General features: G+C 39.2%; 1 pseudogene; it reads left to right on the forward strand.

Annotated features, from left to right (window-relative positions):
* LOC122145588 overlaps positions 1 to 25,706 on the forward strand; it is a 38,874-nt pseudogene that overhangs the window by 3,246 nt on the left and 9,922 nt on the right.

The raw sequence follows: 25,706 nt of genomic DNA on the forward strand, positions 1-25,706 counted from the left end.
ACACTGCTTCTTTATGTTTTGTCTATTCGGTTTTGATGACAAAAAAAATCTGTAAGATCTGTAAGTTCACTGCAAAACTATTTCAACCATGCATGAGATCTTCCTCCTCTACTTCTTCCTTCCTCTAACCCTCAAAAATGAATTTCTGGGCTTTTCTGCTCTCTTCACTTCCTGTTTCCTGCATACAGCTGGTGGGTCAACATGCAGTCCTCTCCTCCTCAGGAAGCAGAAAGGTGACTTGTCTGCTCTTCTTTTGCATCTAACCTACTGACATGTTTCTGTGTGTGCTTCGAGGGCCGTCTGTGGTACGTCAGTAGGAACAGTTGTTGATATGAATGTTTGCGTTCGGAGTTTATAGACTGTCAACGAAAGTTAGAATGGTTGTTTTGGAATATGAAACATGGTTTGGGTGCAGTTGTAATTGATATTGCTTTTTGTATGTTGTGCTTGTTTTAGGTTAAGCTGGTTGTCAGGTGCAAGAGGAGGTTTGGAAGATGACCCGTAGTGAGAGGGCAGAGGTCACCACACAGGATCATTCTCTTGTAAGTTGAGGAAGGGAAGTACATAGTACTGTCACGATGTTCAGCCTTACCAATCTCATAAACTAATCCGCAAAATAAATACAGACTTGGTTGAGCACTAAGAGGCACTGTGTTGACTTTCAAAAACAATTAAAAAAGTCTCTTCCGATCCCAAAATTGGACGCTAGTGTAGATTTGAGGATTGTTGTTTTGGTTGCCTGGGGCACCCTAGCAACCACATAGCAGCATGCTAGCACTTACACACCACAAAGAAACCACATGGCTACCACCATCATGTCTATGAATTTTTCTTTCTTCATAAAACAAACAATTTCATATTAATTTGTACACACCCCTTGAGTGCAAACACATGCATTGCATGAAATATATGGAAGGATTAATGCTTTGTTTCTCTCACATTGATTCAAGCCTCGGGTTGGCGGCGACAGCTCCAGTGAAGCTCCCTCCTCATCAGGCGTTTCGTCTCTTGGCACATCTGACATCATCACAGAGCAGCCACGCTCCTCCCAGCATGCCTTGCAGCCGGGAGACTCAGTGGACCTGAGTGCATCAGAGCAGGGTTGGTAGTGCCTGATACTCCAGATGAGGAAGACGAGGAGGACATGCTAAGTCGCAGCTCAAGCGGGGGGGCGCGAGGGGGGTCGTCAGCACATCTGGTGACTTAGTAAGCGAAGGCAACCAGATGTCGATGGGAGCAGTGTTGTCGTCGTCCCCAGTGATAGTTCCCCAGACGACTACGGAGGGGCCTAGGACTCCGCCGTGACGCCTTCAGACTGCGCCGAGCTTGTAAGTGTCACCAGCAGACGATATTGGAACTATTCACCACCTTCCCCAACTCCCCACCAGAAGGGCCGGACCCACACTCTGACAGCCGAGTCATCTATCTACAGCCATCCTCTTCTTCCTCCCTCTACCTCGAATTCTTCTCTACTACCTTTTCTGCCATCTCTTCCCTCTAGCAGTAGTGACCAGGTCAGCAGAGGGACAGGGGGTGAGGGCTATCGTTGCTCTTCCCTGCCCCTTCCCGGATAGAACCCCACCCCCCCGCCCCCTCCCGATTTGCTCCATCCCCGCACACATGCACATCCTCTTCTCCTGAGGTGTTTGAACACCTTATATTTCCCCTTATTCTGGACCAGTGATTAAAACCCTAGTCCTAACCACACTGATGGCTTACATCTCATATCAGTTTTAAGAGCTTCATTTGAATATGAATCAGTCATTGTTGTTAACTTACAACTAAAACTGTTAAAAAAAAATCATTTTTGGTAAATGAAATAAAGATTTTAGACTAATAAGTTTTATTTTGAAAAAATGAAACCCAGTACAAGTTGGAATGTTGATTGACAACCAACTGAAGTTTAAAGAAACCAAGAAAGCTGATACAAATTAGAACCCTGTAACAAAATTAAAAACTTACACTAAAAATGAAAAATGATAACTGCCTATAAAATTACAGCTGAAAATTTTAAAAATCTATAATATATATAGCTCTCAAGAAATATTTAATTAAAGATTTCTCCCCTTCCCCGTTCCCTGGTTTTTGAAACAATGAAGCTAATAAAAACTAAAATTTTAAGTTAATACAAATGAGTCAGTCATGTAACAAAATGGGCACTATACAAACTTAAACTAAAATGAAAACAAACAAACCTTTTTTTTTTTTTTTGTTTTTTTTTTTTTTTTTTTTTTTTAGGGTAGGAATTTTTTTTTTTTTTTTTTTTTTTTTTTTTTTGACCATTTAAAAATTAAAGCTGATTCAAATTTTAATAAAATACTATTATATTATATAAATAATACTAAAATAACATGGTTTTGATTTTTTTGTTAAGCCATTTCCTGGTTTTGCTAAAAGCAATTTTTTTTTTTTTTTTTTTTTTTTTTTTTTATTTTTTGATTTTTTTTTTTTTTTATTTTTCACAACTCCCTTCTGCCAAATTTTTTTTTTTTTTTTTTTTTTTTTTTTTTTTTTTTTTTTTTTTTTTTTTTTTTTTTTTTTTTTTTTTTTTTTTTTGTTTTTTTTTTTTTTTTGTTTTTTTTTTTTTTTTTTTTTTTTTGACTAAAATTTATAAGTTAATATCTAATGAGTTTTTTTCTTTTTTTTTTTTTTTTTTTTTTTTTGTCCATTAAATCCTTTTTTTTTTTTTACTATTTTCTGGTGGTGCAGCTGGCAGTAGATTAACACCCTACCACCTTGTTTTTTTTTTTTTTTTTTTTTTTTTTTTTTTTTTTTTGTGTGTGTGAGGCCCAAAATTGTCGTGACATTCATATTATTATGCAAAAAAGCTGTGATCAAGATATGGTAGAGTCCTAAGTGGATTTCTGCATGGCGGACTGTTTCTGTCTTTGTGTGCATTTGCATGATGATTAATGTGAATGTTTATGCTTGTTGTGAGTTTTGTCCCATTCGTTATTGTGTATAGTTGGATAGTGCTATGTGTACGTGTATATATATTATTTATGCGTTTGTTGTGTGTGAATGTGTAGGTGCTGATGGCAGTGATAGTCAGTATTCAGGGGATGCAGACGGCACACCTGTCAGGGATGAAGAACGAGGAAGGCGCAGAGGTCCACAACGCCCTCGATAACACCTCCAGAGCTTTTCTCTCAGTCATGCACTGGAGTTACGATACTCATCTTAGTACACTTTCTCCAGCAAGACACCCTTGTTTATTAGTCATCCTTTTAGCTCACTCAGTTTCTTCTCTGTTGGTGCAGCTTTAAGTAGAGCCCATCTTTCTGGACGGGACAAAGGTCACAGACAGGCAATCATCTGATCGCAGTGGTGGATCGATCCAGAACCCAAGGCCGCAGGTGTCTGGAAAGCCGCCCGAACTTTGACAACAACGGTGAACACATCACCCATAATAATGAATACTGAATAAGTTTGTGCCTCTATCTTCAAGTTCGTCCTCAACAGGCTTCTTTACAGAGATCTAGTAGTTTAAACTTTGGTCACCATCCACCGTTATGTTGTGTTTTAGAGCCATCTCAGGATTAAAGGAGCTCTTGGTCCCCACTATAACTGACTCCAACGGAAGCGCCTCTGGTGCCACGGTGCCGGCTGTTGGCTGCCTCCTTCCCTGCTCACCGGCCAAACGCCAATGGTGAGAAACACGATATAAGCTCATGTAGGCTCCGCTTGAACTCATATTCTCACAAACACGCATAGCTCACGTGCTTTTGGATGTTGGGTGTTGTTTGCTAACTTGACACTAACCTAACGTGTCCCATTCCTGAAAATAATATGTGTTTGTGTGTGTGTTTGTCTGTGTGTTGTAGGGTTGGTTCCTGATAAATGAGTGTCCCGTGTGAGCGTACAGGCATTAGCCGTTAGCTGTGTGGGGGCAGCAGCTACTCTATCTACCCTGAATCCTTCCTTCAACAAACTCTACTTGCAGACCATAGAATACAAGATGCGTGCAGTAAAACCAATCTGCCCCCTATCCAAAGATTCTTGTTCATTCATGGGTCCCAATTGAATCACCTCGCTCTTGTTTGTTTCGTCTTCTGTTTGAGGGGGTTTGTTTGTTTTGGTTTGTTTTTTCAAAATGTTTTTAAAAAAAAGTTGGTGTATAAATATTTTATATATATGCTATATATATATATATATATGATATATATATATAGCTCTCTATATAGAATATATGATAGTATATTTATATAGATATAGATATATTCTTCTTTTTATGTATTTTTGATTTATTTATTTTTGATGTCCTTTTGTCTTTTAAATGAGTTTTATTTAGTTTCTTCTGTTTTCTGTTTTAGTTTTGTTTTGTACATAAGGTGTCCCCCATTTTTTTGGTAGGGAAGAGTCAAGGAACATTCTGGAGCATGAGCTTCAAACGGGTTTTTCATTCATTCAAAAATAAAACCCAAACACATTTCCCCTCAAAAACCTAAACACCGTAGAGTAAAATAACTCAGCCCCTGCCCGAATAAGACCCAGGCTGCGGCCGGGGCCGCCAGAAACCACACGGGACACCAAGGACCAACAGAAACATTAGGATGTCCGTCTGGCACAGAACAGAGGCACAGGGAACACATAAATAGGGGAAGCAATAAGGAAAGTTTCAGAGGAGAGCCAGGTGGGCAGAGTCGAATGACATAAAAAGATATGTAATCACACCTTCACACATGACACCCTGAGAACACTATGGCCTAGTGTCATCACCCCAGAAAAACACGATAACATGGAAACACTAAAACCAGTGGAAATCACGCACGCAAGCTCTGTGCTATATTAAACATGGACAACACAAGAAACACTCTGGCCAATGCAAACATAATCCACTTGCTCGACGAAAAGACCTCACAAGACAAGAGCATGCCAGTGAGGGAGTGGACCATCCCAGACATTCACTCACAACAAAAGATCCGTAAAGCATTACTGTCTGTACCCCCAAAACTTGAATTGGATACTAACACTAGGAATAACTGAAACTGTTGTGTATTGTGGGGAACAGAGCAACAGTAAACATCTAGTGATATACCTTGCAGTACATTGAACATGGGGGATTTGCCTCCAGGGGGGGATCAGAGGGACCACAGCCATCCTGTGTGGAGCTTTAACTCCAACCATCCAGCTCAGACACGCTACAACACGGAGACATGGCTGTCCCAGATCCACTCTGTTCACAGGTGACAAAGACTACAGCTACAGCTTATCAAAGGAATCAACATCACTCCAAGGCTTGTTTTCCACATTCTCTGTTTTTTGTTTTCTTAGGAAACTCTTGTGACACCTTGAAACCTTTGTTGCCTCTGCTACAGCGAAGTCTAAAAAGATGAATCTTCAGGGACATGTAAAATGGCCTGTGCTGTGCCTGCTGTTAGGGTGTGAGAATATATATATATATTGGCCCCTCGGATCATTTTACACATTTGCGAAACAATGCTACTGTCCAGTTAGTTTTAGAAGAATTTAAAAAAATATTGTGTGTTTTATCACAAAACAGTCACTGTAGCATGGCGTTGTGCAGTGGCAGTCCTAAGGGAACTTTGGCCTGTCAGCTGCTCATTTGATCTTGCTGACGGCCTGAAGGACATGCTCCTATCTGGCTGGTTCGCTACCTGCGGATCTTTTGGAGACGCTTTGCTGAGCTGGATTGTCCGGTAAGTGGACTCAAACTTTACTTGTATTTTAATTTCGTAAAGCACATTTTGATACACTAATTTAAAGAAAGGCACATATATTCATACATACAGTATATATCATATGTAACTGCTGCACTTTGTGGAAAGAATCAAACATCTAATTATTAAAATCGCCTTGCCTGTTTCTGTGTTTTGCAGGTTAGTAAGTTTCCTTGGAGAAGCAAAACGGAGACGTTGCCACAACAGGAGCGCATCCACTATACCGGTGTAAGTCAGTCCTCTCTTTCTCTATTTACTCTGTTTTTAGATGAAGGATTCATTTGTCATTCATTGTAGGTATTTCAATTAAGTCGTAGTACGAAATAAAAAGATTAAAAGAAGGTATAATAAGAATAAAATTCTGTCAAGATTTATATCTCCTTTTTTGTTGTTCGCATATGACTTTCCTTTCGGTGGAAACACCAAATAAGGATACATTTTTGAGGAATATAAAACAAGCATCTTACACTATTTACCTATAATATATTGTATGAAATTTAAAAATAAATTTAGCCATTTTTCTATTGCACTTACAGTATATGTCTAAATAATAGTTTTTATTTATGCTACTACTAACATGACTATAATATATTTGGACAAAAATATGTTTGTAAAATGAGGAATTAATATTTTAATAATTAATATTTTCATTTTATAAAAATGAAAAATTGTTTTCAAATTGTTGACGGGCTCCAGGAACAGGGTTCTAAATGATGGTGTGCTCGTGTATCTAATACTGGGCAGGATTGAGGCCCGCGTTGGAGACTGGAGACATGGTGGCAGCAAAGCACCATCAGAGCTGGTAATTCATACATTCATCGTCTGACTGATCATCTCCTTTCTGCACAGCCCACCCCCCTCACACCTTGCGTTGCCTCCCTTCCCCCCTCCCCCCCCTCCCCCCCCCCCACCCCCCCCCCCCCCCCCCCCCCCCCCCCCCGCCCGCCCCCCCCCCCCGCCCCCCCCCCCCCATCCTTTTGCCCAGGTGGTGCCCAGTTGTGTGACTGTGACCAGGCCCCGACAGACCCTGGTTGGGCCATAGCTCGAGATCAGAGCAGTGTTGTACCTGCAGCTGCTAAGGCACAGAGACCCAGCCTCCATTCACAGTTCACTGTCAGGCAATATTACACGAGTACACTTACAGCCTCTTCTTTTTTTTTTTTGCATGACATGTGGTTAAATCGCTGCTGTCTTTGAAGTTTATTTATTTTATTAAAGAAATTAATACTTTTATTCAGCTAGGATTCACATCAATTGATGTAACAGTAAATATAATGTTACAAAAAATTATTACTTTCAAAATAAATGCTGTTCTTTTGACTTTCTATTCCTCAAGACTCCTGAAAAAAAAAAAAAACCATGTATCACATGTTCTACAACTAAAATTAAGCAGCACATCTGTTAATCAACAGATTAATAATCAGAAATTTTTTTTGATTTCTGAAGGATCCGTGACACTGATGATGGAGATTGCTGAAAATTCCCAGCTTTGCCCATAATAGGAATGAAAAGTTAGGGATGTAATGATTCACTCAAATTTTCAAATTCGATTTGATTCGATTGAATTGGAACGATTTTTTGATTTCGTTCACGATTCGAATTTTTCTCACCAATTTTCTTTTAACAAAAATGAGATTGAAGACATACAGTAAATGAAAGGTGTTTGTCTCTATGTAGGCTATGGCTGCGCGTTTTCTTTGTGAAATTGGAAATATAAACACAAAACTAAATAGAAATTTTTAAACAGTTAGACAAATAAAATAAATCTCTTAATTCTACACAAACCTAAGGCTTTGTCTGTGCTCTTTATCCATTTAAAATTAGAGGCCCAACCACTGGATTTGAATCATAATCTAAACCCAAAGATGCAGCATACATGCATGCAGTCATGAGTAGTTTTTAATCTAAATTAGGACTGTATATAATTTACGAAATTTTGAAGCAAAAAACCAAAAATGGTCCTGACTTTAGTTTGTGTAACTATACTACATAAAACATATCTGAAGGAAAACAGCTGACGAGCTGAATGAGATGCAGATTCACTCTCTGACAAGCAGGTGGCGCTTATGAACTTACAATGATACAGTGTTTCGTGGGTTACCACTGTAAACAACGCAGTGCAGCACTTATGAACACTACTGTAATATGCCTTGTTGTTCAGCAGGCAAGATAAAAAAAGGAAAATACCCACGTAAACTTTTCTAGAAAGACCGTCAGTTTCCACTCAGAGATAAAATCAAATAAGCTGCTATACTAGCCTATTCTCGACATGCAAATGCAAAAGACCCCGTAAATTCAAGTTTTGTCGAAAATGAGTTTTTGATATTTTTGGGAACATTAAAGACATTTCTTTAATCATGTCGTATAAGTAACTTCAGTTCAATTCTTGTTGTTTCTGAGAGACAATAATGGGTCGTAATCAAAAAAAAAAACACAACACAAAAGTTAGCCTCAACAACAACGAACTCTTTTTAACTTTTTTTGTTGAAAAAGAAAAGGCCCCGGAGAAAAAACAAACCAAGGCAGAGCAAAAACCCTTATCAAATCAGTTTACTTGCTCTTTTCACGTTTTTTGAAACACCTCAAATTGAAGTACAGCATTCTGCCTGTGGTACACCCCGTGAGTCAAAATGAATTTACCGGTGTCCGGTTTGGGGAGTTATACAGTGTCTCAGGAGGCCTTTGTTTTAGCTGGCCAGGTTAATCTCCCGTTTTAATAAAATCACTGGGTAGACAAAACGATTTAGATAGATTGAGATCTACCAAAAAGGCGGCACTATTGCCAGCAATACCAAGTCGTGAAGAACCTTTAAAAGATTTTAATTTTTTTTTTTGGTAAAGCAGATTATGCACCAGCGGGGCTGTGGTCACTGGACTTCTAGTTGGACCGCGTGTGGACTCTAATGCCGTAGCTAGCTTGTGCAATCATAAATACAGTAGCCTACTAACAGTTAACCAACTAAAATCCATCCTCACCCTTTTTCTTGGTAACCAGCCCGATACAATCAATCCATAGGCGTGGTACCCGTCATCGGAGATGGTTAATCCACACGCATTCGGAGCATTTGCCCATTTTTGGTTGGCGTTTCCACATCAGCAATCCCCAAGTTTGTTTCTTTTAGGCTATTTCATACAAATCAATAGAAAAAGCACGTATGCTATTTAGTAGCTAAGAATCTTTGTACCGTTTTTGCGTCTAGCAATATTAAATTGGTGTCCACGGTAAAATCCACGTCATGTTTAAAAACTTTTTAGTCGGCTTGTTACGATCGAAAAAAAAAGACAACTCAATACAGTCAACATTATATATGTCCCAGAGACCTATAGAGCACTAGATTGTTATACAGGTGTCACCTATAAACGATTTTGTAAATGGTGATCAGCAACCTAAATATTGAATATGTGGAAGTTACCATGCCTTTTGCCTTGGTGTGACTTCTCATGTTTTGCAGACAATGCAAAGGCAGATTACATGAACTTCCAAATAGGGGTAAAAAATCTCAAGTTTGAGATTACCAATTTTTTCAAACTGTAAAAATCATTTCATCATTACTAAACATCTAATTGTTAAATGTACAGTGTCCGACTACTATAATTATTTTGGGCTGTACCAGTTAAAAAATAACGTTAAAGGGGTAGGGAGAAAGAAGTAGAAGAGTAGGGAGAGGAGAGGAAATGTCGTTTTTTCCCCCCTTTTCTCCTTTCAGTCCTCTCTCCTCTCATTTCCCACACTCTAGCGAGTGATGAAGGTCTGTTTGTGCCTTTGTAAGGGAGTTAATGGTATCGCGATTTTTGTTTGGCTATCCCTCAACCGATTGTGGTAAAAATCGGCCATCTTAGTATTTTCAAATCGATTTTCGCCAGGGCTCGCGGATAAGTCGTTACACAATCCCCATTTTAAAAAATACTGTTATTATGATACAGAACACATTCTTTCAATATATATAACTGGTTTTTTTTACCACCATTTGTTTCCACAAAATTACTGTATTTATGCTAAAAAATGCAGTCTTGGTGAGGCATAGTAACCTTCTTTAAAAAAAAACTAAACTCTGACCTTTACTGACCCCCAGAGTGTTTGAATGGTCGTGTATTTTGGCCTGTAAAAATAATCTAATTCGTAAATGTGAATCAACGTAATGCAGCACTTATACCGCTGTGGCTACAATCTGGGTCCGAGCGCAACCGGATGTAACCGTGGATAACAATTCGCACTGTCAAAGCGCTTCCGCTGCAATAGATCGTCTGGCCAGTGTCCTCCCACAGCCCATCAAAAACCTTCTTCACTCCTTTCCAGAAGGCCAACGACCTGAGTGCCGTGCCGTCACCTTATATAAAAGGAAAATACATCCTTAATTCTTAAAAATAATTGCTTATGGTGGAAGGTTTTTTTCCAACTTGCAGACAGCCCACAGATTTAAAAAAAAAATCATAATAGGAAGATCTCTCTTTTTGTGTGTTTGGAAATAGTCTGGCTGGTTTGGTGGTACAGAAATCAGACCCCCTGCTGGCTGTAAATTATGATTAGTGGTGTCTTATTTGGACTCCAATATCTAATGCTCTATACTTAATGTCATCGCGCTAGTTTTGGCTTCTGTTTGTGAGGATCTGTGGCTTTTGGCTCAAACATCCTTCCCAGTGTGCAACTTTGTAGCACAGGCTGTCATTGTGGGCTGTTGTTTCCTCTATCTTCTTTCATATCCCATCTCAAAACCGGCTCCAGCCAGTACCGCAGCCAAGTGAAGGTTCGCTTAGGTACCACTCCATAATCTAAAATCACAACACTAAGAATTTGAAAACCTACAGCAGTTCAAGTCTCCGTTAGGACCGACCAAGATTAAAAACCGGCGTACAGTAGATTTTGATGTCTTGATCATAGTGGTTAGTGTAAAAAGAATCTAAAAAGCCAGTCTTCGTTTTCAATGTATTGTGATGGTTTTATCTGTCTCTGCAGTAGTATAAATCATGTTCTCTTCTGGTAGTATTCTCTCGAGGCCTGGTGGTAGTGAGGAACATGCGCACGGTCTCTGACGGTTGGTGTGGCCAGTATGGTTTTGTCCTCTCATCTCCTCTGCCTGGTTTCCTCTTGATCTGTCTGCCCATCAGTCTGCTCTGCTGCTCTCTGGCTGGAAACCTTCTCGCAGGTACAAACCTCATTTAGATTAGAGTAGCCAAAGCTTTTTTAAAAGGGTAATTTTTTTTTTTTTAATGAAATGTTTTAACACAATCGCCCATAAGGTAGTAACAATACAATTCTTTGTTAAATTTAAAGGAAGTCTTGGGTTATTTAGATCTCATTTACCCTTCCTAAGCCCCACTTGTCTGTTGGGGGCCCTTTTTTGGCCCAGAACGATTTATCGCATCCAAAATAAAAGTTTTTGTTTATATATAATATATGGTTGTGACACTGTAGTATATTTATTAATGTGTGTATATATAAATACAAACACATGCATATCATAAATGTAAGAAAAGATGCTATGTTTTATATATTAAATATATTAAATACATATATGTTAATGTGTGTGTGTGTGGTGTGTATGTATATAGTAGATTTTTTTTAAATCGAAATTATTATAAGGTTAATTTCCCTAGAGTAGAGACACAACAGAAGTCATGCGCATAGGGGTTTATTTAGGTTATTTTTTAGATCTTCAATTTGGAAAATCTTATTTACTTGTAAATTTCTGAAATGTCGCACCATAATTTTGTATAAGCAAAAAATAAAAAATAAAGCAAACATTTGAAACTTCACACCGTACAGTACAAACTACCGTACAAACTTCTAATAAGCACTATTGGATGTTTTATAGTCTTGGTCCTTTATTTCTATGTGTGTTTGTTCAGGGTTGATATGTTAGATTTTCTTATTGGTTGATATTTTGATTTTATTCAATATATAAATTCTCTGCATTATAATCTTTCCCATTCATTTCCTGCGGTCGGTCAGTTTTGACCGCCAAAGTGTGCTTTATGTCCACTCACTGAATTAAGTTATTTGTTTTGTTTGTACAGATTGCATATCTAAAAAAAAAGTCACCAAAATTAAATTTGTCAAAAATGGCCAAATTTGTCAAAAATGGCCAAAACAGTCTGAGGAGGGTTAAGGTGTGGATATGATGCATGTAATAAAATGTAAATGAAAGTCGATTCTCTGGAGCTATTTAAATGTTAGTGTTTTTTTTTTTTTTACTTTTGTTTTAGTCCCATTTGTATTTAAAATGTGTGTTTGACTTTTTCTGTAGCTGTTGTGCAACCAAAGTGCCAATGAAGAAGCCCGTGGGCAGGTGAGGAGGAGTCTAACTCCGCCCCCTCGAAGGTAGAGGAGCCGTGCTGCTCTGCAAAAACTTAACAACGCTTCTCTGGTTTGTTATGGTGGAGCAGCTGTTTCTCACACCCTGCTGAGATCCTTAACATCTGCGCCCATGTGCTGGATGACACACCCCCCCAGCCCTGCGGTGAGAGGTAAAGGAATTCAATCAGATCCTGATTACAATATATTTTTTAAGTGTACAGCACATAAATTGTAATAGGTAAGTATTATGACACTGTATTAAAATGCTTTGTTATTTCTGTTAATCTTTCCTTCCCAGGCTACTTTACCCTCATTGGGCAACACTCCATCTCTCAGTCCAATCAGACGGAAGGGGAAAGAGAAGGAAGATGACGGAGCGAGCACCACCCCCATGAGCCCAAACACGAAAGGAGGAGAAGCCAACACAGGTACAGTCTCACCTACAGTGCCACATGTAGATACATGCATATGAATAATTCTACTGAGTATGCAAAGGAAAATAGGTCTCATGGTGCTATTCGTTATTTATTAATTGAATATTTACAGGCATCTGGCACTGTTTTCCATACAGGCAGATCGGCATGACAGCACAGCGACACCAGCAGTTAACAATCCACCAATCTGGGCAGCTTTTAATCACCTCCCTCCTTATCTGAAGCTTTATGATGCACTGAGAGCTACACATGCCAACTACAAAGTCACATTAGACCTTCACAACACTAATGAGAAGTTTGGGAGCTTCCTGAGGTCGGCGCTTGATGTCCTTTCACAGCTGCTTGAGATGGCCACCCTGCATGATATTGGCAAAGTATGACGTCAAAGTCTAAGTCAGTGAATAAATTATCATCTCTGAGCAAAATGAATGTCAAGAACAAACTTTAACCCTGTTTTTAATCTATCTAGTGTGTTGAAGAGATCCTGGGTTACCTCAAGTCTGTTTCTCACGGGAACCCACTATGGCCACTGTGTGTGGGTGTCAGCAGGTTAGACATGCGTAACGCTTTTGTTTTAATCCGTGGCTTTACAAAGTCCTGGGCTTCACCATGTGCTCTGTGCTTACAGCTTTGAAGCGTTGTTGTTGGGACCAATCTTGCATCTCAGTATGAGGGGGCTTCATCTCACCCATGTCGGTCCCAGGGCAAGGCCCTCCGGCTCGGCTCGACCAGTGTTAGACCCGGCCTCTACCATTACTGTTTCATGGCTCCCATACACTCACTTTACCCAAGGCCCTCGCAGATGCCAGCCTCAGAAACATGGTGCAAGCTGAACAAGAACAAGGACGCCTCTGGTGAGAGAGAGTGTGCTTGTGTATAACACTTCCTCATAGAGATAAATCTGTAAATAGAAAAATAGGAGGGGCCAGTTTATTAGACTGAAACATGGACACATTACTGTGATCCTATAGGTGGTTTGATGTCATGCAAAAAGTCTCCAATCAACTGAGGTCAAGTATCACCAATGTCACTCGCCACCGAGGAGACAAGGTAAGTTACCCCATAATTCATTACTATAATGATAAAATAACAAAATATACAGAAATTTGAAAGATGTTGAGTAACATTGGAAGTGAAAACAGTGGGGATACCTGTGACACAAATCATTAGATCAAATAAAAAATATTCATAAATATTTCTTATTTATTTATTAATAAACAATAAAATATTCTTGTAGAAGAGGAATATATGGAAATATATGGAACAATTGATATATTTTGGGGAAACATATTTAAATTTTTTTTTTTTTAGTTATTTGATGGGTTTTGTTGGGTGTATTGTAATTGTATGTTATTACATGGTATTGTTATATTTTTTGCTCTTATTTATATCATAATTTTGGAAAACTGGAACAGTAAAATATTTTTCAGATCAGTATTTTTTGTAGTGTTATGTGCTTTTGTCATTTTTATTAGGTTTTTTTATATTTATGTTTAGCTTTAATTTTTTTCACTTTAATATTTTAGTACTTCATCTTAAACTTGTTTTAGTTAGTTGCCAATGGCAATAGTTATTTTTTTTTTTTAAAAGTTTTTAATTTTAATTTTTGTTTAATTTATTTAATCTTATTTTAATGGGCAAAATGATTTTTAATAATTATACTTTTAGTTTAAAATTAACAGTAACAATACTGATGTGTCTTGACCACTCACTACATTTCAAGTGTTCTAATAGTAGACTACTTGTGTGTGTTTCAGAATGCCATTCATAATCACATACATCCGTTTGTTTGAGCCGCTGGTGATATAAGGCTCTGATAGCAGTACACCACCAGCACCTCAGTGGCCCTACAAAGACAGGTGCTGGACCTACTCACCCATACTTGTGCAGCTCCGGGTGGTGCAAACTACTGTTTGCTTGATTCAGACCAGGGAACAAGTCATTTAGAGCTGTGGATTAAACTTCTACTGAGTCAACATGCTCATCTCCAATTTGCTCCACTAATTGAGAATCAAAAGAAATCTTATTTTATTTCTACATTAGACTTATCCTGTGTTTGTTTCAGGTATTCATTGGTTTCGTGCTGAAGCAGTTTGAGTATATTGAAGTGGGGCAGTTCAGGTAAGTCCGTTTTTTTGTAACATTATTTTTTTGTAAGTTTTAAGCATTCTTGCTGAATAAAATTATTAGTTTATTTAAAAATAAAATCTTACTGACCCCAAACTTTACAATAGTAGAGTACTCTTAAATGCACAGATTTGCTAAAGTGATTTATTTTTTCTGTGTAGGGACTCTGAAGAGATTGTGCCCAACATTTTCTTTTTCCTGGTTCTGCTGTCCTATGAACGCTACCACTCCAAACAGATCATCAGCATCCCAAAGATCATTCAGCTTTGTGATGGCATCATGGCCAGCGACAGGAAGGCAGTGACACACGGTGTGTAGAATCACAATATGAATATATATTCACATCCTTGAGGAGAATATATAATGACTTGTTTACCAAAACTCACATTTTAACTTAAAAAAAGTTTTTAAGAAAAAGCATTATCAATGTACAATTTCATTTTCACATAATATGACATGTAGTTCTTTATTTGGATTCCCAGCAATCCCGGCACTGCAGCCTATTAGTACACGACCTCTTTGTGCTGTGCGGGGGTCCAATAAAGCAGAAAAAAACAGGGAAGGAGCTGGGAAAAGAAGACACTCAGAAGGCAGGTGGTGGTGTCCATGCTGCTCTGAACGACCATACAAGACAACACCATCAGGTAACCACTTTGTTCTGTCTGGTGTGTATATGTGTTGTGTTGCATTCCTGGATTTCCATGTTAAATGATGGTTGTTTGTGTGTGCAGGTGTCCTGGAGATTCCACGTGGAGATGTTTTATTCTAGTCCTACAGCAGTTGCCATAAGAAGAATGAAGATAAGTGGAAGAGGCTTTCACGGCAGATTGCTGACATCATCCTACCAATGATCGGCAAACAAAGCAAGTGCGGGTTCTGTCTAAAAGGAGTCTCTCCTGTCCTGATAAACCCGTTTTTCAAGGAGTGTCATCTCAAATTCAGAATTAAATCTAATGAACACATTTTTTTAAAAAGTGTACTATACAGATTTGCTTTTGTTTGCTTGACAGATGCATCTGGACTCCCATGAGGCTTTGGGTGTGTTAAACACACTGTTCGAGACAGTGGCTCCCTCCTCTCTGCGGCCTGTGGACATGTACTGAAGAGCATGTTCATCACACCTTCTACCACTAGTGAGAACCTTCAGTCACACATCACTTAGATTAATTTCCTCATCAGTAAATATTATGTATTCAGGAGCGAATATATTAGCTGACAAAATGGTCTATTGTCTATGTCAAGAGTGTAACCATATACACATAATGGCAGTGTAGAGCATTTGTGAGGTCAGGCACTAACTTGATGTTGAATGAGGGCTCCCTGGGGTGCTGGCTCACAATCTCATTCCCAAGTTCATCCCAGAGGTTGTTCAGTGGGGGGTGAGGTCAGGGGAGTTGTTACTCTGTGTGGGCAGCACGTCGAGTTCTTCCACACCAAAAACTCATCCAACCATGTCTTTATGGACTCTGTGTTGTGCACTGGTGCAACAGTCATGCTGGAAATAGAAAAGTGCCTTCCCCAAACGATTACCACAAAGTGGAATACGGAAGCAGATAGCATTTCCCGCATAGCATTGGGCCATCACAGGATTGGCCTTCACTGGAAGCAAGTGGCCATTTTCAGGGAAAACAGCTCTATACCAGTATCCCTCCTCTACCAAACTTTACAATTGGCACAGTGCATTCAGGCACATAATGTTCTCCTGATATCAGCCCAAACCCAGGCTCGCCTATGAGACTATGGTTCATCACTCCACAGAACATGTTTCATGTTTCCACTGCTCTATAGTCCAGTGGCGGCATGCTTTACACCAGTTTAATCTGACGCTTCGTATTGTGCCTTGGTGATCTCTGTTCGAACTACGGCTTGAAAGGCAGTACATAAGAGTGTGTGTCCCAATGCTTTGGTCCATATAGTGTATTGTAGGCATAGCTCAGACAGAAGTCACTTTTTAAAACAAAGCCACTTTCCCTGTTGGTACACCCGTGGTGAATTTGGACGTGACCAACGTACATTAGGGAAGTCGTTCTGCCTTGCACAACAACAATTCCTATGCACATGGATCCTAATCTTTGGAAAGTGTACAGTTTTTTTTTACCACCAAAATAATTGCTGAACACGTGGCTTAAATTGCCATGGCAAACCTTAATCTCTGTAACGTGGGCTTCATTCCATGGTGTGGCTGTTCTCTGTTGTCACTTGTAAGGCATCCGTGGGTACACGGTCAGTTGTGGGTGTCTGGGATTCGTCGGCCATACCCCGCGTGTCCTCAGTTCTCACAGTCCCACAGAGGACATCATTCTGTCTCGTATTCAAGGAGAGGAGCTTTGCTTTTGTCGGCCAACATTTACCTCTTTCCTGTCCCACCATCCGTTGCCCATTGTAGTGCTGATGACCCCTCCCCCCTCGCTGATACGCTCCAAGCACTCCCGCCCACCACCCACAAGGATAGACAAACCAATGGAGTGAGGTCGCAGCATGTTCCCTCCTGAAGGGGAAACGTTTGCCGTAGGTACTACTACTACTGGTTCACTGGAACAAAAGTCAGTCAGTGTGGAAAAACTGATTCTAACATATAAATATACTGAATACATACTATAATAATAAGTAAACCTTGATAATTACAGTGTTGTTGTACAGTACATGTGTGACATGGGGAAAAACAGGTTTTCCTCCGTTGTTGTTGTATTTTTACGATCGATTTCACACTTGCCTGTTGAAGACTTGGCTGAATGCTTCTGCTAAACACACTTATTTCCCTATGTTCTACCAATGTTTATAGCACCAAGGAAACACGACAACAATAATGATAATTATATTTAATTAATACAATTATTAATCTCTTTTTTTTTGTCAGGTTCTTATTGCAGTTAGTGGGGGTGTTGCTGGATGATATACGCACTAAAACAGGTGAAAGTTGACATGACCACTGTGAACAACAGCACACGTGTCTACTGTCAGCAGCTTGGGGCACACTGACTCATGTGTTTGATCAACATCTTTCAAATCAGGTAGGCAGAATCTCGTGTCGGTGAACCGTTATAGTCACATGTCACGGTGTTGTAGAACCAAACACTGGCTAGTTTACCAGCTACAGCAGATTTCTCACCAAGTTTCCCATTTTGCTATCAACTTTACCAGGAATGTTCCGTCCGGATCACGGCAGGCCAGGCAAAGGCAGAGGCTGTTGAAGGCTGAGGGAGGGGAGGGGGGTAATTTTTAATGCTTTGGGGGTTTGAACAGCCTGGGTGCTTCCAGCTCATCACTACACACCCATCTCTGGTCCCCTGCTCTGGTGTCAGTCCTCTCATCATCAATACACCACTACACCTGGTGGTCAGAGGTGCATCCAGACACCCAGGTCAGACTACAAGCTAGCAGCCTAATGAGAAAGGCTGTTTAAAATGAAGCTATCCAACTGTTACAACCATTCTATAAGCAAATTATAGAAATAAAATTGCTTTTTTGTAAGGGCAAAAAAAACAAATTGGCCTTCCACGTGTTGTGAATTATTACAGTTATCATGGTGAAGTGACTTGAAATTGCTCTTTGTAAGAGTCTATGGTAGATCTGTTGTTTATACAAATATGTAACGTTACCTTTAAGCAAGTTGTTTTTCTTTATAATTTCATCAGGAGGCACAGTCTGTCCAGCACTAAGCTGCTGAGTCCGCACTCATCTGGAGAGGAGGAGAGGCCTGAGGGGAAGTTGGCTATGTGTAACAGAGAGATCGTCCGACGAGGAGCACTTATCCTCTTCTGTGACTATGTGGTGAGATTTCTTAAGCAATGTGTGCCCTTTTTTTTTTTTTTAAAGCAGTGTCTGAGCATGAGTTTTATTTGACCTATCTTAACTTTCATATCACTTTTTATTTTTATTACACAAATTTTACTTAGTTTATCCAAAAATGAAATCATTTACTCACACTCAAATTGTCCCAAACCTGTGAGTTTCTTTCTTCTGCTGAACCCCAAAGAAGATATTTTAAAGAATGTGGGTGAGCAAATGGTTGCCGGTCCCTATTGACTTTTTGTAGCATGAAAAAAACAAAAAAAAAAAAACAAATGGGCCCAGAAACTGTTTGGTTACCCACATTCTTCAAAATATCTTCTTTTGTATCCTGCAGAAAAAATAAATTCTTACAGGTTTGGGAAAAATTGAGGGTGGGTAAATAATGAGAAAACTTCCATTTTTGGGTGAACTATCTCTTAAAGTGAGTGTACCGGTCATTATATATGCAAAAATCATCTGATACTGAAAATGAAAAAAAAAAAAAAATCTCTTAAAATAAGTTGATAACTGGTACCATTATATAAAACTTCTCTGTTTGCCAAGCTTACCACTCAGTATTGTATTTCATATGAAATATATTATACATAGCACTTTACAAAAAGTTTTTTCTTCTCCTGTCTCAGTGTCAAAACCTGCATGACTCTGAGCATCTGACGGTGGCTGAACATTGAATCATGTGTAGTGATCTATCATCTTTCCCATGAGCTCCATGCAGGATCTCATCAGTGCTGTCACCGCAATTCTGCAGCCATCTGACCTCTCATCACAGGCTATACAATCACGCTGCGACAACCTGTTGCGACTGTTATGTATTGCACATGCGGCTGCCTTCTTTTAGTTTGTGCGTTTGCTTATCTTTTCAGTCCCACTTATGTTTTAAATGTGTAAATCTCCGCCGTAATGCTGAGAATGACCCTGCAGTGTCTGGAGGGCATTCATCTAATCCATCTGGGCTCTGCTAATGCGATACGTGGAAAAGCACTCAACACGCCGTTCCGTGTCGTCTCGATGGTGACAAACTCGCCTGCAACGTGTGAGATGCTGCTTTCTGAAACCTTGCGGTAAAACAACGAGCGGCACACCACACAGTAAACAATCCTGGCACTAATAGTCTCCCAGCGTGATTTTGCCAGATGATGTTATTGTAATAAATGGTTAATTCAAATTAAAATAAAACTAATTGCAAATAAAACACAGAGATTGAAATACTACAACAAAAAATGCAGTTAAAAAATAAACAATTTAATGCAGCTCCCTGTGAAATCTTCTACGTATGTAATCAGAATTGTGAGGATGGATGATCTGAACATGTCTATAACAAGCAATTTGTCGTAATTCTTGGCAACTAGAAAGTGATTTTAATATCTATTTTTATATCTTTCTTATTGTCACACGACAATATTTGAAGGCCCCCCAATAAAATTTACTGGCAGTTCTGCTGTAATGACAATGCTGGCTGTTTTTCATTTTTTTTTTTTTTTAATTATACAGAACACGAGAGAAAAGGGCACTAAATGTGTTTTTTTTTATATTTAAATATTTATATAAATATCTGATAACATTACATTACTAACAGACCTCATTAATTAAATCATAAATAATTATGTACCTAATTAAAAATAAAATAAAAAAATTAAGTTTACATCAATGACTTGCTAATTCGTGATTTGTACAGTATTTATTTAAATGTCTGATTGTACTCACAAAAAACATTTCTATCTATGATGGATAATATTTTCGAGATTGCGACATGATTAGATAAGAAAATTCTGTTAAGTAAACTCAGTCATAAAAACCCTCCAGGACTTCATAGATTGACAGAATGTTGAATGATTAGTTAAAATTAATACACTCGTCTGTTGAGGGGAGCGGGTTGGAGAGACAAACTAAAATAAGTTCTACGAATGTCAGGCCGCCTTACATGCTTATCTGTGAGGGGGATTAGCTGTACTTTAGTCTGACATATGGTTAAGCCATCTTGCAGCCCCTTTGGACCTATCAGGTGCGCCTAGTGTGCGCCCAGACCCCTTGGACTGATGAGAACCGACTGCACTAAACCGGTTATAATTGTAGTGGACTGTGTTTTCTTCCTGCCGACTGTTAGACTAGACTAGGTATCGCGGCGTACATGCTTCCACTGGCCGGAGCTGGACCAGGATTTCAGCGCCTCGTACATGCATACGCAGTGTGCCCTTGTCCCGCAAAGGTAAAGTTTTTCCATCAGTTTGCGGTCGCAGGGATCCTGTATACTCTCTCCATCCCCCATTTTTGGTTTTGCGATAAGAAGTATCTCCCAAACCCTGCTTTTTTAAGATGTCCCTTTTGTGTCTCGTAAATGTGTCCAGGCAGCGCGGTTATAATCCCGGCATGGGGGGAGAACCAAAAGGGTTTTCAGAGCCACATATTGTCTGATAAGATACTCACCGATGCCGGGCCGCCCCCATTACCTAACCAGCCCATCTGGCATTGGGTGACCTTCCCCCCTGCCCCAGACCAATGATGCGAACCCGCAATAAAGTATGACTGTACTGTAACAACGTTTGTGTTTGTCAAAAACTGCACATGAGCTGAATAAACGCCTTAAGGCAAAAAGCTACCGCTTGAATACTCTCTACTGTCTTCTGATGCTGTTGCTGTGTGTTGCTAGGGCCGTTAGAGTGGTATGGTGCTCTGGGTGGAAAATCTCCAGTGTTGTTTGAGAGTTGAAGGAGCTGGCCTATGCAGGGAAGACTACAGAGATTTGTTTTGTTGCTACAAAGAACCTGTCCCTCATCGTGACGCTCATTAGCAATGTCGATCCATCGACCTGACAAGGTAAAGACCAAAATTACAACGCATATCTCTCATTTTTACCTAACACGAACACGACACCACTGACAGGACGTGTTATTGTATTTGCAGGACTTTAACTTGTGTCTGCTGGCATCATGTCTGAGTGTCGGGGTACAGAGGGTGTGTAAGGATCATGAGACTATTTATTGACACCAGCTGCAACAGGTGCCTTCGAGCGATTGGCTGGTGTCATTTGAGCTTCCTCCCCTCCCCTCATCAGCCCCTCCTAACCCTCCACCCAAATGTGTGCGGACGATTGGCCAGAAGCTTAATCAAGTCTACAGTAAGTCCCTAACCTAACCTAATAACTCACAAACCTCCTGTACCTGAACCCTTGTATGGATAACCATTGGGCTAAATGACACCAAATCCGTTCCTCTATATTAGGTGGCACTGATCAACAATACAAATTTGTACAAATACTATAATCAAGGCAAAGGCAGACTTTGTTAACATTGCTCGTGGTCATTGCAAAATCCCCATCCTTACATTTGTGCGGTCTCATTGTTTTGATGATTTGACATGGTGAAAATAATAATAATAAAAAACAGATGAGTAGGGCGGATCTGTCCCAACTTTCCGTAGGTGTAAGTACAATAGGAATTTTCCTTTGTGGAAAATGCTTTGCAAATTAGTTGAGAAGTGGTCATGAACCACACTCTCATTGCATGTGTTTTATGTGTGTGTGTTTGCAGGGTGAGCCTGGAGTTTTATCAGATCAGACGGTGTTGAGTTCTGTGTGTGGCGTGGTTGAGTCAGTACCTGCTGTCTCTGTCCAAGCTGCCGTCCTCTACTGCACATTCCCAATAGACAAAGAGGACACTCATTACCACCTTCAGCACCCTCGCCATAGCAGTAAGACTGATGCAATCCTTTTGCAAATAGGATGATTTTGGATATGGAATATGTCTAGGTGGTTGACCACTATAGTGATTGTTTGATGGCTGAAGCCGAAATCTTAGAACGTAGGTTGGTCGGATATAGCTGATGTAAAACTGATACACGCCTACTTGATATCACACGCTACTTAATGTAAAATATTACGTAAATAGCATGCAGCGTGCATGGAAAATTATATTTATTTTTGGACATATGATTACTACATTTAAAAATGTAATAAACTTTTGAGCAAAGTGAATCAATATTGAAGAAACAGACAGTATCCTTAGTGATTATGTAATCCTATTATGAAAGTATTTCTCAGAAATAACTTCTTAAAGCGTGACTAAAAAGGAAGTCAGACACTGTAAAAACCCGACATATCAACTCAGCTCAATGGTGCGGTCAGAAATAAAAGCCGGTCGGCACTGTGAAACCGTGTGTAAATGTTTGGGCCACATTGGTTTCGTAACAGATAAAACTTTACCCGGTTGATGCCAGTTAGTAAAAAAACAGAGAATGTTAGATATTCAAAGACCGTGCAAACTCCTATTAAGGAATGAAAAAAAAAATCCTATTACTTATGAAATGGGAAAGTGCAACCAGCAATATGGCGGAACAGTCCTGCCTTCTCATAAAAGAGCCAGATCGCCACATTGATAAAGTCATCACCACTAGTCATTAGTCCTTTTAAATGTGATAGTCTTAGTCCTGCGTCAAATGCCACTTTTTAATTATTACTTTTCCGGTTTTGTGTTTAGTCAAGTTTTAGTCGTGACTAAATGTTCTGAGCGTTTTGTCATGAAAAACTTAGTCCATGTTTTTTGCCATGCTGTATAATGTTTAAACTGATAAAAAATATTTTTGCTCAAAATTATAATTGCAATGATTGATGTCATTTTGAGAAATTGATTTTTACATTTTCAGGCATTGCACAAGATAATGTGGATCAATAGTGGACTCCTACACATGGTTTATTGTTACCCTTATCTAGTGTACTGATTTATTATAGGCTATTTAATAGTATAAATGAATATCAAAAAAGACTTAGATTAGACACTCTCTCTCTGTCCTATATTACGAAAATTGGTTAACACAAACAAAAAAATAGTTGAACAGTGAAATTCCTAATAGCAGCCCCGGGCCCATTTACCCCCCCCACAAAACGTCCAGCTCGGTTAACTTAACCTAGGCCCCGTATTGGTTGTTTTTTTCTGAAGTAAATAACGTTACGTGGATCATGCTTCACAAGCCGTTTTATTTACAGTATAAATGCTTGGAAATAATATTTAACATTTTTAAGTCCATTAGGCCTATCGCTGTAGCATGCAAGCTACCCAATAATCGCAGCATTTGTGCTTTGTTACTACAAAGTGCCTTACTTTCATTTTTATAATAAAATATATAGAATAAAAGTGTTTTTACACTCTTTAATTTGTAGTGAGATAATTTGCCAGTTGTGGCATATGAATCAATTATATTTTCCTCTTTAATATTTGCAGCAAGAAATAAAAGCATTTGTATATTCAAATGCTGTGTTAAAAAAAAAATCAGAACAATTTAATACAAATGAATGTCTCGATCACGAGTCAGAGTTTCAAAAAAACGTCAATAAGTCTATGTTTTTATTGCAGTTTTTTCATGTTAAATGTGACAGGTTGGATGCCACAGACTTTTTTTGCCAGGGGAATAGGTGGAATTTTCACATTAACTTCACACAATATATATAAATATAATATAATCTTAATATAATATACTATATAATATAATATAATATATATAGTATCCTTTATTTTTTCCCCCCCTAAAATATTATGACGTTTATCTTATTTAGTTGTTTTTTTTCAACGTGCCACTAAAATGCCGCTGTAGGCTATTTGTACTGAATGCAAACACATTTTGGCACAGTGGCCAATAAAACAAAACAAAAATAAAGCAATGACCAAAAAGTAAAGGGATAAGATAATAAATAAAAGCAGTGAGGGGATATTTTAATTGATATTTGTTAATAAACTAGTGTTTTATGAGGTCAGTGTCCAAAGATGAATTTGACTAACCTGACTGTCGCCATCTCCTCAACTGGATGCACTTTTAGAGAGAAATGCCTCTTTATCGTGATTACATTATGAATGAGTTTTTTGTTTTGGATTTGATATTTCATTTCATTTTAAAGTATTAATATAAAGCATTTTATAGATAATGTTATCATGAGGCAAGTATTTGTGCTGAGTTTCGGTTCAGTTTTGTGAAGCCCTCCTGATTAAGCCAGAGACACAAAAATGCGCATGGCCTGTTTTGTTGTTCCTGTTGTTTTTGTTTGTTTTTTAAACAAAGTTGTTTTTTTTTACGCTTTGTTGATATATTGTGAGTGCATGTCCCAGCAAAGCATGCTTCAGCTTCCACTCTCGGCACAAATGATCAGATATGCGCCTAATAGCACACATTTATCTAGGTTAAATTTTAAATTAATATGGTGAAAAGCAATATGAAGTGTTTTTTATTTATCCATAGATTTTACTATTTTAGGCAGGCAAGTCATGTTGATTGTGAGAAGAAGCCTAAATTGATCTAATATATGCTCATCGGGCTTCCTGCCGCTGGCCCCTTGGTCGTTGTAAAAAACAAAAACTTTAATTTAACAAACATAGATTGTTCCAAACATATTACTAAATTAACTTAATAAAGAAACAAAAAGAAATATGACCACGTTGGGGGGGCGAACATTAAAAAAAACAAATTGAATGGCTGCAACAGCAGCTGTGTGTAGGGAAGAGAGAGGAGAAGAGAAAAAGTCCAGGGGATCCAGTCAGACTCGGGACTGGAAAAGATCTGATAAGCTGTCGGACGAGGGTTCGGATGTGGCCCGTGCAGGGCTCTATTCGTTCCCCTCGTTTCAACTAAAAGTTCCCCGTGGGGGCTTGGCGGGCCCCCAAACTGCCCTGGCCCATATGCATCTGCATACCCTGCATTACTAATGCTACGCCACTGCCCTAATAGTAATTCTAGTAATTCCGAATGCAATGAAAGTTGATTGGAATTGCACTGCCCCCCAGGATTGTGTGTTCACAGTGTGTGTGTGTTCACACTCACGGTGTGTTGTGTGTGTGGTGCTCCTACCACTGCTGTGTGTGTGTGTGCACTTGGATGGATTAAAAGGGTCATATGATGCGATTTCAAATTTTCCTTTCTCTTTGGAGTGTTACAAGCTCTTGGTGAATAAAGAAGATCTGTAAAGTTGCAAAGAGATTAAAGTCTCAAATCCAAAGATATATTCTTTATAAAAGTTTGACCTCGTCCACGCCCTCCTGAAACGGCTCGTTGTCTAACAAGCGGACCCCCCCACAAGTCGCTTACCTCAGGGCTATGTGAGAAGATTTGGCATAACGGTGCCGCCCAGAAGGGGTTCACGCAAAGAAAGAAGGCATACCTTTTATTAATCATCTGTAGGTATTGTTGTTGCCGCCCTCCTGTAAACCATGTCGTTATAAGACGCATGATGTGTTTTCAACTGTGAAAAGCGAAACTACTTGTGTTGGGCCTTCCAAAAGAGGATAATATCCCGTATTCGTCATGCCTGGGGAATTCTGATCTTGTGCTGGTGCGCGTGAGGGAAATACATCAACTTTGCCCTGTGGATTCGCAGACAGAATGGGCTTTCACACAGGG

This window comes from Cyprinus carpio, chromosome A1, assembly GCF_018340385.1.
Source record: "Cyprinus carpio isolate SPL01 chromosome A1, ASM1834038v1, whole genome shotgun sequence".
Taxonomy (NCBI): domain Eukaryota; kingdom Metazoa; phylum Chordata; class Actinopteri; order Cypriniformes; family Cyprinidae; genus Cyprinus; species Cyprinus carpio.